This window comes from Nannospalax galili, unplaced genomic scaffold (assembly GCF_000622305.1).
Source record: "Nannospalax galili isolate Female #2095 unplaced genomic scaffold, S.galili_v1.0 scaffold273, whole genome shotgun sequence".
Classification (NCBI taxonomy): Eukaryota; Metazoa; Chordata; class Mammalia; order Rodentia; family Spalacidae; genus Nannospalax; species Nannospalax galili.
Window position 1 is genome coordinate 1178788 of NW_008333887.1, and position 17425 is coordinate 1196212.

Below are 17425 nucleotides of genomic sequence, written 5' to 3' on the forward strand. Positions count from 1 at the left end.
ATGTTCATTTTTTCCACACTAAAATAATTTCATACTTTAAAACTGGTGTGATTATTTCTAAGCATCTCTCCAAGTAAACTTAGCAGTTGGATATCTCACAGTTAGAGACTGAAAAAGATAAGTCTGAGACCTGAATCTTTTTAACTTGGATGTTGATCAAAAGTCTATATAAAGGAAAGAGTAGCCTTGTCTGGAATTGTATGCAGTCACAATTGGCACAGTTTTGGAGGTTGATTTGAAAGTTTATTGAAATTATAAATGTACATAACTTACAAATTCTTTTTTTTAATTAAAATAATTAAAATTTTATTGCATTTATGTATTTATTTGTGTGTATGCTGTGACACACATTTGGAGGTCAGAGACTATTTGAATGAGTTGGTTTTCTTTCCACCATTTGAATTCCAAGGATGCAGGATGGAACTCAGGTAGTCAGACTTGAAGGCAAGTACCTTTACCAGCTGAGCCATCATGCTGGCCCCAAATTGTCCTCTGACATTCACATGTATGCCATGGCACAAGTGCACACACACACATATACAGTACACAAACACACACAATAAATATATAAATAAATGAAATTTTAAAAAGAAATGTTATAATCAATTTTTCTTGATAACTGGTAAAACTACTTCCTTGGCCAAGTATAGTTTTCTATAAATAACCTATTATTTTTTCATGTTCCTGTTTGACTTATGGAATTTTTCTTTTTTGGTTTGTTTTGAGACAGAGTCTCCCTATAGCCCAGCTGGCCCCATACTCACTATATAGAACAAGTTGGCCTCACAGAGATCTGCCTGCCTCAGCCTCCCAAATGCTGGGATTAAAGATGTGCACCAACATACCTCTTTCTGTGTTATATGCATCACAATATCATCTCCTATTCTGTCACTCAACTCTTTACTTAAATCTGTACATATTCAATTTATCAATCCAATAATGTTGTTTGCTGTGTAGAACTTTTCATCAGTTTAAGCTCGTCAGCTTCATGGAGTCAAGCTTAGCAATCTATTCCTTCATATTGTTTGTACTTTGGGTCTGGTTTAGAATGCCTCCAGTTTCTCAGAGTCATAAACATATTATCCTGCATGTTCTTTTAGTGTTCTTATAATTTTTGTTGTTGACATGAAGTATACGTCTTTAATATCCAGAATTTATGCAAGGATTTTTTTGTTCCTTCACAGTGCTAGAGATCCAATCCAGGACCTTGTACATTCTTGACAAATATTCTACCAATGAGCTATACCTGCAACCCCTTCCAAAATTTGTGTGTGCGTGTGTGTGAGAGAGAGAGAGACAGAGAGATATGAGATGAGGTGCTAACTTAATTTTTTAAAGATTTATTATTTCTGTGTGTCTGTGTGTCTGTGTATCTGTGTGTCTGTGTGAGTAAATACCATATATGTGAAGGTACCCACGGAGGCCAGAAGAAGGAATCGAATGCCCTGGAGCTGAAATTTTAGCCAGTTGTGAGCTACTTGATACAGGTGCTAGGAAGCAAACTCAGGTTCTCTGGAAGAGCAGTAAGCAGTCTTAATCACTGAAACATTTCTTCAACCTTATTCTTTCTTTTTGGGGGGACAGAATCTCACTATATCACTCTGTTCCACAGAGATCCACCTGCTTTGGCTTCCTGAGTCCTGGGGTTAAAGGCATGTTCCAACCAGACCCAGTCCCCAGACAGTTTTCTTATTTGGTATTCTATTCTAATTTTTTTTTTTAATTTTTACAAACTTTATTGAGAATTTCATACATCTATATAAGGTGTTTTGATCAAATCCATGCCGACTCTCCCCCCCTCCAAAATTCCCCCCTCTGAAGAGGTAACCCTAAAATCTTTTAAGGGTTAGATAAAAGCTCCCAAATACTTTTGACATTTTTGGCCTTTGGAACAGAGTATGTTGCTAACAGGCCCAAAGACATTTTGACTTTTAGCCAAGAAACTGGCTACATTTCTTTGGGGTCTTTTTACCTTAACTGCATAGCCAATTCCTACCTCCTATTCTTATCATACCATCCTCTGAAGGGGTTACCCAAATTGCCAATGGGTAATAGGGACACAGACGGCTCTGGCTCCTTCCATGCTGAACAGGGACGTAGGGTTTAAAATACATTTTAATCACACTGTTGAGTGTGTGCACATAGGCACATGTTTAGAACATTAGCACATGTAGCATTTTTGTAATAGTAACAAAAAAATAAAATTTGATGTCATTTCTACATATTTTATAACAAATGCCATAAATATTGAGAAGTACAATCCCAACTCTTATACACACACACACACACACACACACACTGAGTTGCTTAAAACATTAGGTTTCACATCTCTAGTTAAATACCCTTGTACTAAATACCCAATGTTTTACGTCATCCTTCATCTGTTTTCTTGATTGCAATGGCATCTCTTGGCTGTGACCGTAACTATTCTCATCAACATGAAGAAGACATCAGTGGGCAGTTTTCAGTCTGTGTAGTGACTTTGTATATCGTTGATCCTCAGTAATGTCTGACTGGAAGTCCTGCTGGTAAAACTCAGTAGTGTCATGTCTCATTTAATCAAGAACAATGGTGATTTCACATCTTTCTACTGGCTGTGGAAAAACCTCAAACCTCCAGTCCTATATTCTCTTCTTCTTCTGTGACCTTTGTCCCACACAGCTCATGACATTTATCCCTACACATAGAAGTCTCTTTAGAAAGCCCACTACTGTCTTTCACTATAGCTGTTGTCAGTCATTGTTTGGAGATAGCGAACATATGGATCCTATACCTGTTCTATAAAATTGGGAACACATCAGAAAGATTTTCTGATCTTTCTTCTAGCTAACTAGGCTGCCCTCGTAAATTAACTTTGATGTGTTTATGCCCCAAGCTGTTGTTAGAATCACCATTTGAGACAATGATCTTCAAACATGAATTGGAAAGAAATGTTGTCAGCATTTCCCTCACCTTGTCTAAAACTCCTCTGACCCTGTAGGTCAAAGTTCAGAGTGAAGAGCTGTGACTTTTCATGCTCTATCTTTCTTCCTCTTTTCTCCCATTCTCCATGCTATCAGCACAGGGTCCTGATAGGGTAGATTTTTCTCTTAATGCTGCTGCTCCTCATCATTTCCTCTCATAGACTCTGTGACCTGCATCTTTCTAAATTTATTCTTCATATAATGAGTTTGAAATAATCTCTCTATAAAATGGTTGGCTTTCAAACTATGGGTATTTTATAAACATTCTATTTTTAGAAGCCAGAAGCTGAACATTTTCTTGCTGAATTATTACTGGAGGAATTTGTCCTATCACTATTCCCCTTCCTTACACACACGTTGAGGCAGAAAGATGCCTCAACGTGACTGGAAAAGAGCATTATGACAAATAAGGAAAGCATATTAATATATTCTAACACAGCTCATAAACACATGTACTGGTATCCAAGAACACTGGAAGAGTAAGGGAAATGCAACAAAACAAGGAATGAATTTGGAAGTCACTTTGTGGAGCTCAGCCTCCACAGGAAAGGCATAGTGTTTATCCCCTGAGAGGACTGAGATTTCAGTGTTCTGGTTCTGGCCCAGAGACAGATAATCTTCCAACACAATTACCATGGGCTAGGAATGAAAAAGGATGTTTGAGCAGACCACACACCTCTGGGGTGCTGGAGAACAAGAGTTAAATCTCTTCTGTCTCCATACTGTCCCTCTGAGTCTTGGCTGGAGACAGACTGGAAAGTGCTTCAAATAGAATACAAAAAGAGATTTCTCCCCCTTAGAGGGCAGCAGTCTATTTTAAATTTTGCTTTTGCTTCTTGCTCATTTGCTTTCATAATTGGAAATGAGAAAAATGCTGTGGAATCTATGCAAGTTTCTATTAAGGGAGTCAGCAACATAATACATTGGATAAGCAATACGAGAAGAAAGGGGAAGGACTTCACATTTATTCTGTACTAGGTTTGCATCACTTAATTAAATGTCAAATATACATAAAACCTGGACAACTAGAAATAAATATGCAAGTATATGAACATATACTATCTCTTGCTAGCAAAGTTGTGAATATTTTTATTTTATTTATGCTCCTGTAACTCTTTCATAAAACCTACAATAACCTTTAAGAGACACAATTAAGCTCCACTAATTTAACATGAATAATTGGGCAAAAGTGCTATGAGAATATCAAGAATGATTTTCAAGTTATATTGCCTATGACTTACTCTTCCATTAAATTCTCCATGTAAGAAACAGTAGTAATCACAATTGTCGTTGCACATTTAGAAAATAATATTTTCTCAATGCTAAAGTAAAATGAAAAATCATAAATCTGCTTAGAACTCCATTATGAAACAGAAAAACAGAAAAGACTTTTGAAGAGTGTGGGATTGTCTTATCTTAAAGGTAATCTACTTGAAGGGGAAGCAGACACTTGACAGAGCGTCCACGGCCACTGGCACAGTTATGATTCCTTCAGTCCCTATCCCTGAGCCTCATCTCTCTGTTTCTGTCTTCAAAGATTTCTTCATCTTAAATAGGCTGGCTACATGTGAATCAATGACCCGTGCCATCCACAAGACAGCAAGAAGCCTCTAGATTCCCCTTAAGGAAGATAGTCATTAGTGCAAGGTTCTCATTGAGTCAGATCATCCCTCAGTTCAAAGTGAATTTCTATTTTCATAACCAAGGGGAATCTCCTTGATAGTGTAACTACTGTGGTCCAGAAAATATTGAGATTAAATAAAATTTTGATAATTATACTCCTAAAAGATTAATGTTTCCTGAGTTGTTATTTTTGGAAGTTTAATTCTTTTCTAGGGTACTGTTTCATGATTCTTTCTCAAGAACATTCTAATTTTTAATTCATGAACTCTGTTACTTGGAGTAGAGCTTATTACTATTATTCCAGGCAAACAAGGTAGAGACAGAAAAAAATGACTGAATTATTGTTTTAAGTTCAAAAATCCTTTAGACAAAGATATCAAAAGCTGAGGCCAAATTAGAATGTAATTTACTCTATCTCATTTGATGTCAATGTTTCTTTCTTTTAGACACTCTTATTCTATAATAGCAAATTCAGAGATCACTAAACAGCACTTTAGATTATTTATTAATGCTATGGAACATAATGCAGTATTAAAAAGAAAATTCTAATATTTTAAAGCTATTAAAAACAAAAATACATGTTCATTAGCACTACTAGTTTCTTTATTGGAAGACATTTGTTGAATTAACCTTTGCTTTTGTTCACTATAAGAATTTTAAGTCAGTTATTTTAAAATTTTTATAGCAAAAAGATGCTTTCTGAGTCAAGAGGGCTAAAAAAATCATAGTTACTGTTGTTTTCTGTTAGTTTGGTTTGATTTACTGTTGACTGTAGAGAAGGGCACATAGATAGCAGAGAACTACATACCCCCAGGCCTTTGCCACTCCCTAGATGCCAGGTGAATGTCCCCTGACTCAAACAGCAGATCTTGCAAATATAGGTGCTTGGTATATTCCTCACAGTAAGTCAAACTTCAAACCCAGTCTGCAGGTAGCTACATTTAACCCTTTAAATTTCATTTAAATGAAATCTCTATTTGCTCAACTCATCAGAAATAAGCTCTGCAAATCTCAGCTTTGGATGTCCAGAAGGGAGAGGGGCCTGTGTGCCATTGGCTCCTCCCTGCCTCTTCTCCCCACTCCAGGCGCTTGCTCTAAGGCTTTCATCTCTGCTTCTAAACAAGTGTAAGTAAAGCACAGTGCAGTTGAGGGAACATGTCCCTGGTGCCCGCGGAACATTGTCCCCTCCAGCCAGCTTTAATTATAAACCTGAAGGAGTAATAAGACTGGAGACTGCGTTTCTCTGATAAGGTACAATTTTTCATTTCCCTCAGGTTTTATGATCTTCAGGGATGGGGAAAAGCTGACAATACCAGTCATCACCAGAGGTGCTGACTCCAAAGGCTGATTTTTCAGAAAGATGGAGACAGAGGAGGTCTTTGAAAAGAAACTGCGATGACAAAGAACGTGTGGCTCTGGCAACTGATGTGGAGGTTGGAGAAGGCAGGAAAGCTTCAGGATGAGCCAGCCTGTCTCCGCCTAAGTGTGAATTAGGGAAGGAGATACAAATGTTTCCTCACTGTGTGAACATTGTAAACAGGCTTGGTGTTTACCTCTGGCCCAGAGCTGCCCAGAGAGAGCAAGGTAGCATTTCTACTGCTGCTGCAGCTGCTTCTGTTAGTACTATGAACTACATGCTTAGTACAGTAGTTACCTTTCATAGAATGTTGATTTGAGTACCAGGCTTTGTACCCATATCACTTCAGTAAACCTCACCCACTGCTGTGACATAAGTAGTGTCACCAGTCCTATGTCACAGAATCTGAGGTTCAGAATAGTCAGTAACTACCTGAAATCTAAGAGCCAGTGTGTGGCAGAGAAATGACGCAATGCAGGAATCTTCTGGGTTCAATCGCCCCATGGAAATTGTTCAGGATTAGTATCACCAGTGTCACCTTATGCCATGTCACAATTTGTCCTTCAGGCTTCAGAGAGTTAATGCAAGTCAATCAGCAAAGTGCCATTCATTCAAAACATGCTTATGTAAGCCGAAATTCCTGACATGTCCCTTTGTTTCTCTATTTTGGGTCAATTTTTAATTTTTGTTTCAATATATAAAGAAAACACTGAACTTATTTGTTATTTCACTTGACATTATTTCCTCCATTTCCATTCACTTTTCCTGTAAAATATCAGGATCTCATTCTTCATGGCTGAATATTATTGTATTAAATTCTTTATTCATTAATCTATTGATGCTAAGGGCTCCTTTTTCTTCAAATCCTTTCTAACCATTTTTGGTAGTGTCCACTCTGACTCAGGTGAAATGGAATCTCAGTGAAGGTTGAATCTGCACTGTTCGATTACTAAATGAGCATTTCTTCATAAACTTGGCCATTTGTGTTTCTTTGATGTGTGGCTGTTGTTTTCTTCACATTCTCTGCACTGCTTCTTTCCTTAAGTTTTCCAGTTCGTATGATATTAATTCTGTGAGATGAATAGATGACAAGGACTTCTTTAGGTCGCCTCTTCCTTCTGCCACTCGCTTGGCTGTGCAGGGATCTTAAATTTGATGTGATCACAGCCATCAATTCTTGCTTTTGTTTCCTGAACTTTTGAAGTCCTATCCAGGAAATCTTTACCTATGCCAATTTCCTGAAGTGTTTCCTTTATGTTTTACTGTAGTACCTTCAAAAAAGTTTAAAGTCTTATATTAATGTCTCCCATCACTTCGATTTTTTATGTAAATTCACATAATGGTCTTTTTTCAGTCTTGTTCATGGGAATATCCAATTTTCCCATCAGTACTTATTGAAGAAACTGTCTTTAATGTATGTTTTTAAAGCTTCCCCTGAGGACCAGCTGACTGAAGCTACATGGGTTAATTTCTGAGTTCACTTGGCAGTTGACTGGTCTTTCATGTCTGCTTTCCTGTAAGTGACATGCTGCTTTGGCTCTGTGGTATGTTTTGCAATCAGGCATCATGCACCAGCATTTGTATTAGTTACCTTTCTGATGCTGTGATAAAGCGCCCTGACCAAGGCAACTTATAAAAGGAAGAGTTTACTTGAGTTTAAGGTTCTAAAGGAATCAGAGTCCATCATGGCTGGGAGGCATGGTAGCAGAGGTGGCCTGAGTTGAAAGAAGAGTGCTCACATCTCTGGCAGGCACAAGAAACAGAGAGTGACTTGAGATCTGGCAAGGCTTAAGAATTCTTTAAGCCCACTTTCAGTGATCTGCTTCCTTCAGCAAGATCACACCTCCTAAGACCTCCAAAAACAGTGCTACCAACTGGGGATGAAAAGTCCAAATGCTTAGAGTCTATGGTGGACATTCTCTTTCAAACCACCACAGGCATCAAGTGTCAGCATTGCTTTCTGCTTAGGTTTCCTTGGATTCTTGAGGGTGTTTGTACCCCCACATGAATTTTAATATTTTTCTTATTTTGTAGCAAATTAGTATTAAAGTCACTCACTACAATGGGACCTAATCACTCTTTTATGCCTAACAGTGTTTGTTCTTATAGGGTTACGTGTTCTGATTCTCAGTGCATATAAATTTATCATTGTATTTTCTTGACAAATTGTCTCCTTGATCAATATATTATAGTTTACTTTTCTAACACATTTTGTCTGTTAGTCTACATAGTTTGTCTATTCTTGCTTGCTTTGGGATCACATATGCTTCAAATTTCATTTTTCATCCTTCCATTCTGTTTATGTCCTCTAAGATGAAGTATGTTTCTATAGGTTTCATTTGAGTATTTGCTTTTAAAATATCCAGTTGTGGTCATTTTTTTTTAATTTTATGTACATGAGTGTTACCACGAATGAAATACCCATGCATACAATGCCCACAGAAGCCAGATAGGTTATTGGATTCCCTAGAACTGTAGCTACATATGGTTATTAGCTGCTATGTGGGTGCTGGGAACTGATTTCTCAACAAGAGCAGCCATTGCTCTTAACTGCTAAACCATCTCTCCAGCCTCCAGGATTTTTCTTTATTTTATTTTTGTGAATATCATAGTCTTTGCATTATTTGCATGCTTCTCACTCGCCCCACCAACTCCTCCCATGTCACCTCCCTCCCTCTCAATTTCTTGTCTTCTTTAATTTTTAATGTTAAATATATACATACATGTATATGTATATAATGTACTGAGTCCATTTAGTGATGTCTCTGTGTGTGCCTGTGTTTACGGCTGTTGGTTTGGAATTAGGTAACTGCTCCAGGAGTTAGTCCCTGGAGAAAATGATTTTCCTTCCCTAAGAATTCATTGATTGCCTGTAGCTCTTCATCTTGAGATGGGACCCTTAAAAAATCCTCCATATACTTTGGCCTGTCAACTGATTTTGTCATTATATGTAGATTTTGCTAGACTATCATGATGGGGGTATCATTTGTACAGTTTCTCTTTCTCTGTCATGCCTAGAATGCATTTAACTTGCAGCAGGTGTCTTGTTCCTCTGGCTATTACATTCTTTCTGCCTCTTTGTCCATGATATTTCCTAATCCTTAGATGTAGAGGACACATTGTAGATGAGTCACAGACCCATATCCTTTGCCTTTGATCAGCTGTAGAAGTTCATAATAGTCGCCATCTGTTGCAAAAAGAAGCTTCTTTGATGAGAGGTGAGAGGTACACTGTAAATATAAGGGTATGTATTTAGAGTAGAACACAGTAGGAAATTACATTGCTCTAGGAAAGTGACAGATGTAGGTTTTCTCTAGAGTATATGACATCTCAACTATACATACTTGGCTAGGTTTACAGTACTATGCATGAGATCCCTTCCATTGAGCAGGCCTTATATCCAACTAGACGGCTGTTGATGAACCCCAAGATGAAAGCATCAGCACTGCACCAATGGAGATTATTTGCAGGGCTGGTCATCACTTGGTTTATATGCTTTACAGCTGTGTAGAAGCATTAATCAGTCTGTTTTAATGAGAGAACTAAGACTTCTTAACTTTGGGTTACTCGTGAAAGTGGTAGACTTGATTCTGTCATTTTGCTGTTTTTCTTCTAGTAGTTTTAGATATATTATGGTCATCTTTTCCTTATATTTATTTTGTAAATTTGATGATTTATTGTATTGGTAATACTTGATTCTGTCCTACTTTTCATTGGCATATGTATAGTTCTAGCAGGATTTAGTAGCATGTTCTAATGTCTGTGTTTATCTAATTTCTTTTCTGGGGGTAGGAGTCCCTTAAACATTTTTGTGATTTTGATCTCAGGGAGTCATGATCTAAGGGAGTCATGAACTTCTTTAATTTAGCCTCATTATTGAATGTCTATGCTTCTCTTTAATGATGGACAGTTTTATTAGGTATAAAAAGCTTGGTTGGTGGTTATTTTCTTTCAGGAGCTGAAATATACCATTCCATGCCCTGTTGGCATTTGGAGTTACTTCTGAAAAGACTGTTGTCAGTCTAGTAAGATTACCTGTAAATATCACTTGGCACTTCTGTCTGGCACATCGTAATATTATTTGTTGGTCCTATACATTTAACAACTTAGCTATAATATGTAGTGGAGAATTCTTTCTATGGTCGTGTGTATTTGGGGTGCTTTCTATGCTTAGATGTCCATTTCTTTCCCAATATTTTGAATATTTCCTTATATTATTTAAGAGGCTTTCTCCTTTTATTTCAGAAATAATTTTATTACTTTAAGTTCCATACATTTATACAATGCATATTAATCATATGACTTCACCACTGCCTCCCTCCCACACCTTTTCTGTGCCCTTAAACATGAGGAGGGAGAAGTTCTCCCCCAAGTATGCCAATGAGATGGATATTTGTTTTTTTTTTTAAGGGTACCCCAAAGCTCCCCTATTTTTCTTCATTCTTTCTAAATTTTCTTTTTTTCTTTCTTTCCTTCCTTCCTCCCTTCCTTCCTTTCTCTCTCTTTCTCTCTTTCTTTCTTTCTTTCTTTTTCTTTCTTCTTTCTTTCTTTCTGCCTGACACTAATATTTCAAAAGTCTTGCCTTTATGTTTTTTTTTTCTATCTGAGCTAGTCTGTTGCTGAGACTGTCAACTGAGTTTTCTAGCTGAGTGTTTGAGCTTCATATTTCCAAAGTTTCTTTTTGGCTTACTTTCACAATCCCCCTCTCTTCGTATGTTATACAGTCATGCACCTCATTCAGGTGTCTCCTGTGATTAACTGCCTGTGATTCATATTCTCCATGAATATCCTTAACTGTTTACAGATGTGGTCTTGTAATGCACTGACCTCTTTTTAAATCCATGTTTTGAATTCTTTGCTATACAATTCATCGTCTTTGATGTCTTTGGAGTCTATTACTATAGAGGTATAAACTTTAGGAGGCATTATACTACATTTTCTTGTTATCCTTGTGTTTCTATGTTGAGAATTGCTTATGTGTTGTCATGGCTATCTCCTACACTTTTATAACTTGGCATTCTTAGTTAGTGACCTTTTCTTAACAGTGTGTCTAGGCATAGCAGTCCTGGGCAGGAGGCACAGCAGGATTTCTCTCATTCATGTTATAGTCTCCAAGACCACACCATTCTACCATGTTTTCCCCTCACAAGACCCCAAAGTGGCCAAGTTAAAATTAAAAAGTAGCATGCTGCACACTCACAAGCAAGCAGCCAGGTGGGGTAGGGGTGTGACCTGGACATGCCCCCTTTTAACAGCCACCAATGTTTACAATGTACCCTGCTTACATTACTGCCCATGACTAGAGTAACTATACATTCGGGGTTAGATTTGCAAACACATATAACAGAAGACCTTTGCATCAGCCATGCCTTAATCATGAAGAACTGCTTTACCATTGTTTCTTTCTTACCCTGTGACCCACCCTATGAAAGCAGAAACAGCCTTAGTGTACAGATACCTTCCTCCACAATTTTAATAGAGACTGAAATTACAACCCCAGCATAGTCCACTGTAAGACACAAAACCTTGCTTCTCTTTATTTTTAGCAAGTGAAGAAGCAAAAGCGAAACAAAAGTATTTTGTCAAACCCTGAGAGAGTGAGCCAGTGAAATTATTTAGTTTTCAATGAGGAGGGAATGGCAAGTGTACTTTTCAAATTTTGTGGTTTTTGGTTATGACTATTTTTTTAGGAAATGAGGTTCAAATTAAGTATAAGTCATCCCATATTTTGAGCAGTGATTACATCAAGGTTTCTCTACTAGTTTCCCTGAAAAATATAATCATCAAATTCTATCTCCTTAAATTTTTGTCATTTTGGGGTTGGAGAGATGACTCAGCAGTTAAGAGCACTGGCTGTCTCTTGCAGAGGACATGGGTTCAGTTCCCAGCACCCATATGGTGGTTATCAACCACCTGTAACTCCAGTTCCAAGGGATCTGACCCCTTCTTCTATCCTCTGCAGCCACTGTACAGCATGAGTGCACTTATATAAATGCAGGCAATACACTCATACATATAAAGTAAAAATAATAAATAAAATATCTTAAATATCTGTTATCTAATTTTGAACATAGCTGAATATTCACTTGTTTTTTTCAAATAATTTTCATTGAACTTAGCCTTAAATTCTACATTTAAGTAAAATATTGGGTCAAGAAAATATACTTTCATTCTTGGTGGACAAAGATCTCTTAGGATACAGTAAACTATAGTTATAAACCCAGAATGTTAAAGACCCATACTACAAGATGTAAAACTTTGCATTATCAAAAACACTGTTGAGAACAAGTTGGGGGGTGGTTGGAGAAGTGGACCAGCAATTAAGAGCACTTGTTGTTATTCTAGGGGACCCGAATTCGATTCCCAGCACACACATGGTGGTTAATCATCGTCCATTACAGGACATCCAGTGTCCTCTCTGCCTTTCACAGGTATTGCACACGTGGTTCACTGGTATACATGCAGGCAAAACACTCATGCACAAAAAATACAAATAAATTGACAAAAAAATTAAGCATCTGGTTTATCATTACTATTTTGTAATTTTACATATGAGTGTTTTGCCTGCATGTATGTAAGTGCACACAGGCATGCAGTGGCACAGATGGGCATCAGATCCCCTGAATATGGAGATATGGATGATTGTTAGTCTCCATGTGTGTGCTATAAACCTATCACCAGGTCCTCAGGAAGAGCAGCCAGTGCTCTTACCTGCTGAGTCATCTCTCTAGCCCCCCAAAAAGAAAAGAAAATGTTTATGTTTAGAAGAAAATATTTACAAAATCCCTACATGGCCAAAACATTGTATCTAGGAAACACAAAGAAAGAACTCCCACAATTCAGTAAAAAGATAACATTAAAAAGTGATCAAAATATTTGAACAGACACTTTGCAAAATAATATAAAAATTTCCAATCAAAGAATGCTATTAGTCATCATGGAAATTCAAATAAATACTAAGCTCTGACTACACACTCATGGAAAAAAATCTGGGAAGACCAGGTAAGGATGGAACCAGTACAGCACTCATGTGCTTAGCAGTATGTAAAATGCCATATGCAATTTGGAGATGAAGACTGGTTTCATACAAATGTAGGCATGCACATACTCTAACACCAAAAACATCACATTTATATTATTCCTCAAGAGAAATAAAATCATGGACCCTTAGAAAAATTACACAATAATGTTCCTAGCAGTTTCTTCCTAATGCCAGAAGTGAGACATGACCAATGAGAACAAATTAACAAAATACAGAATGTCCATATCATGAGCTATTATTTAATACTAAAACTATAACAAAATATTGCTTTAAAATAGCATGAATTAATGGCAAGACATGCTCGGTGAACCAAAATACTAAAGGCGCATACATTTTCCTATGTTCATGTTCTCAGTTATAATCACTTTTAAGGTATAAAAATAATCTATAGTAGAAGAAAATAACAGCTTCTATATCTTGGTGAGTGTTTGAAGGGATTTACTGAGAAGGATCATGAGAGAACTTTCTAGAATAAGAGTATGGTTGTATATTTTGCTCATAATATGGGTAAGTGATGTATATTCATGTGTAAAATATCATCACACACTTGACATATGTGTTCATTGCAGATAGGTTTTATATTAATATGAATAAAAATAGATTCTGAATTCTAGTTAAATACATGAAATATTAAGAGGTTAACTAATATCTTTAATTTGAATGCATAAAAGAAAATATTTTGGTTGAAGACAATGAGAAAAAGGATAGATCTATGATGAAGCTCATCTCTGTAATGAGGAAGTAAAAGCTCTGTGTAATAAAGGAAGAAAGAGAAGAAATAGTAGGCAGGGATGACAGCCAGGAACATGTGATGCTCTGTGTAATTAATCTTCTCTTTCACTCAGTTACTGCACATTATTTGCCAGTTATTCAACAAGGATTTGCTGAGTTTCTACTACATACCAGACACTGAGTTAGCCAAGTAAGAACTTAGAGTATGCATGGGAGCAGGCAAAGACCTCAGAATGCAGAAAGCTATAGTATAAACTAAAACTAATCAAAATGTAAAACTTTTGATTATCAGAGACTGTTAAGAAAATGAGTGGGAAAAATCAGTGAGCTTCCAAAGATTTCATCTTCACAGAATTTCTTAAGCATTATTGTTCAGTTTTAAAGTTGGAATTTTTTAGTATTGGAGAATGACCACTATTATTCAATTGTCAAAGACAGACAGTTGATAGATGATGATGATGATAGATAGATATAGATGGTAAATAAATGATTGATGAAGTTAGAACCACAGGCAGCAGTGGCGAAGAGAAAGTTAATTGCAAATATGGAAAACGTACAGAGTAAGCATGAACTTAAGAACATTTGAGAATATGGAAAACGATGATAAATACATAAGATAGATGATTTTTGCTGTAATTTATTACAAGGCAAAAAGGCAAGTGTTTGTTTACCTGTGATTTTGGTATTCGAGTTGGTCCATTGAAGGAGATAAATTGAAACCATCAGGATAAATTTCTAAGAATTAAGTGATCTAAACAGCAATAGCTGGTCCAGCAAACTAATTCTATTGGTACAGTAGTGGCACTTTTATATTGGGAGTAGCCAACAGCTGTCTAATTGGAGTTAAAGCACACTCAATTGGAAGGAAATTAGATGTGGTACTGTAAACACAACCAAATACACATTGCTGAAAAGTTCATAGACCTTAGAAAAAAATCCTACTTCTGTAATTTTCCTTCTGAAACTACCAACATTATTTCTTAATGTAGTCTACATACATATCCTTATATTTACAGACAAGCTCATCTCTCACTACTCATCAAAGAAGCTTCTTTCTGCAACAGATGGAGAACATTACAAAGTTCCACAACTGGTCACATGCAGAGAGCAAGTGACTGGATGGTGTCCAGCCCTTAGTTATACATCTACAATTCAACCTCTATACCATGATGGTCCCTGACTGTGATGGAAGAGGGAGGCAGAAAGAATGTAAGAACCAGAGGGACAAGACAGTTGCTGCTAGTTAATGCATTCTAGACATGGTAGGGAAGTTGCCAATGAAATCTCCACAGTGTGGTAGTCTAAAGAGATCTACATATCAACAAAACCAGTTGACATCCCAAGGTAGATGCAGGAAATTTCAAGATGAAGAACTGTAGGCAATCAATGGATGCTGAGGGAGGAAGAATCAGTTTTCTCATGGGACTTGCTCCATGAGAGCTTATCTAATCCCAAATCGACAGTCCTAAACACAGGTACACAAGAACACCACTAAATAGATTCAGTGCTTTTTAATGTATATAAATGTATAAATATATGTATATCTAAATATATGCATGCATGCATGTTTGTATATTTAGCAATAATAATTAAAGAAAAAGATCAGAAACTGAGAGGGAATGAGGTGACATGGGAGGCATTGGTGAGAGACTGGGAATGATGGAAATAATGATAAAAAATACTCATGTATGAAGTTCCCCAAAATGAAAAAATTAAATTTTAAAAAAAGAATGCACACTTTCTGTATGTACATAGAAGGTACATTAAAAAAGAGAAAGCTCTAAATAGGGGCTGGAGAGAGGACTCAGTGGTTAAAAGCGCTAGCTGCTCTTGCAGAGTACCTGGGCTCAGGTCTGAGCATCCGCATGATGCCCATATGATGGGTAACAGCCATCTGTAACTCCAGTTCCAGGGGACCTAACACCTTCTTCTGGCCTACTTGTACATTGCATGCATGGGTGCATTTACATACATGCAAGGAAAACATTCATACATATAAAAAAAATAAATAAATCCAAAAACTGTTTAAGAGATCTAAGCATACAATTGTATAAACCCACAGCTTTAGCTAATATCTCTGGTCCAGAGCTCATTTCTGAGTTCCAAAAAATTGAAACTTATGCCCTACAAGTAATTTTTACTTTAAGTACTTCAAATTCGAATGATTCAAAAGTGAATGCAAGCCAGTATGTGTGTGTGAGGGTGTGGGGATGAGAGGTGAGGATGGGACTAGGAGGCTGAATATGAGCAAGATACAATGATATAACTATTTGAGAATGTCAAAAGAGAACACATTAGCTTCTGTGCTCACAAAAAAATTTAATTTAAAAAATGAATAAACAAACTCACTCTTTTCTTTCCTTAGTCTCTCACTAAAGCTAACCTAACTCCCTCTTCAGATTTATTAATTCTCTCTGACTATTTGTTAAGGTTCTGAAAATAGAAGATGGTTCTCTTATAATTAAATTATACTTATCAAAAATTTTTTGAAAAAATAGGAAACCAGTAAGAAATGCAGACTCTCGGGACTGTTCCCTTCTGGGGCACTGTGCTACAAGTTTCTGCTACTCTTTGTTTTTTTGATAAAGTTTTTTGGATGGTTACTTTTTACATCACTAGTGGACAAAACCATTGTTGATATTGTACACATTAAAATGGCTCTTCTGTTTAAAGAAGAGTTAAACAACGATAAAGCAAACAGCAAAAGGTTTCATGTAACTTACTCATAGACCAGAATCAAATTCATTAATATTTTTCGTGCTCAAAAATCTACCAGCAAAGGTAAAAATTAGAATGTACATCAGTCAATAAAACTCATCATACAAAAACCCACTAAACTATTTCCTACACTGAACAGAATAATCAATAAATAAAACATGTATTAAGCAAATAATGGAAAGTTTAAGTATTGACATTTCAATTGGTATAACTGTTACTAGGAAAACATTGAAGATGTTGAAAATATTAAACAAGGAAATAAATGACATGAAAAAGAGACATATAATTTCTAGGTTGGAAAACTATATTATGTGAAAAGAAAAATATTTGATGGGATTAAAACATATAAAAGATAAAGACAAACAGTAAAAATAGATCAAGTACATTAAAAGCTAGTTAATCCAAAAGAGAAATAAAATTCATAATCCTTTATCAAGTATAACAATGGGAGAAGAAAGTAAAAAATACTAGAAATTCTACAGATACTTAAATGATAGTAAGAAAATAGCATGAAAAATGTACACACCAAAAAAATTAGCAGCCTAGAAATGGAAAGTTCATTGAAATAAGTAAGTTTCAATGATCACTTAAGAAGAATAAAATAACACGAGCAGACTTACAGGTTGGAAGTAAATGGACTTTTCCCTTCAAGTGCTTTCCATAGGAAGCTCTGATTCTGATGGCGTCTTTCATGACCTGCTGCAATTTAAGGCATTCGAGAAATGATCAGGAAGCTGCACCAATGAAATCTTCACAACATGGTCATCTAACAAGATCTGCATAATGGCAAACCAGTTGACATGCCAAGGTGAATGCTCTTGTAAAGAGTTACAAGTCCTTAATGGATGCTGAGTGAGGTGGAATCAGTTTCATCTAGGGACTAGCTCCTTGAGAAGTTACCTGATTCCAAGTGGGAAGTCCTAAACATGGGTACACAAGAGCATCACTAAATGGACTCACTGTCATTTATATATATATTCAAAACAGAGG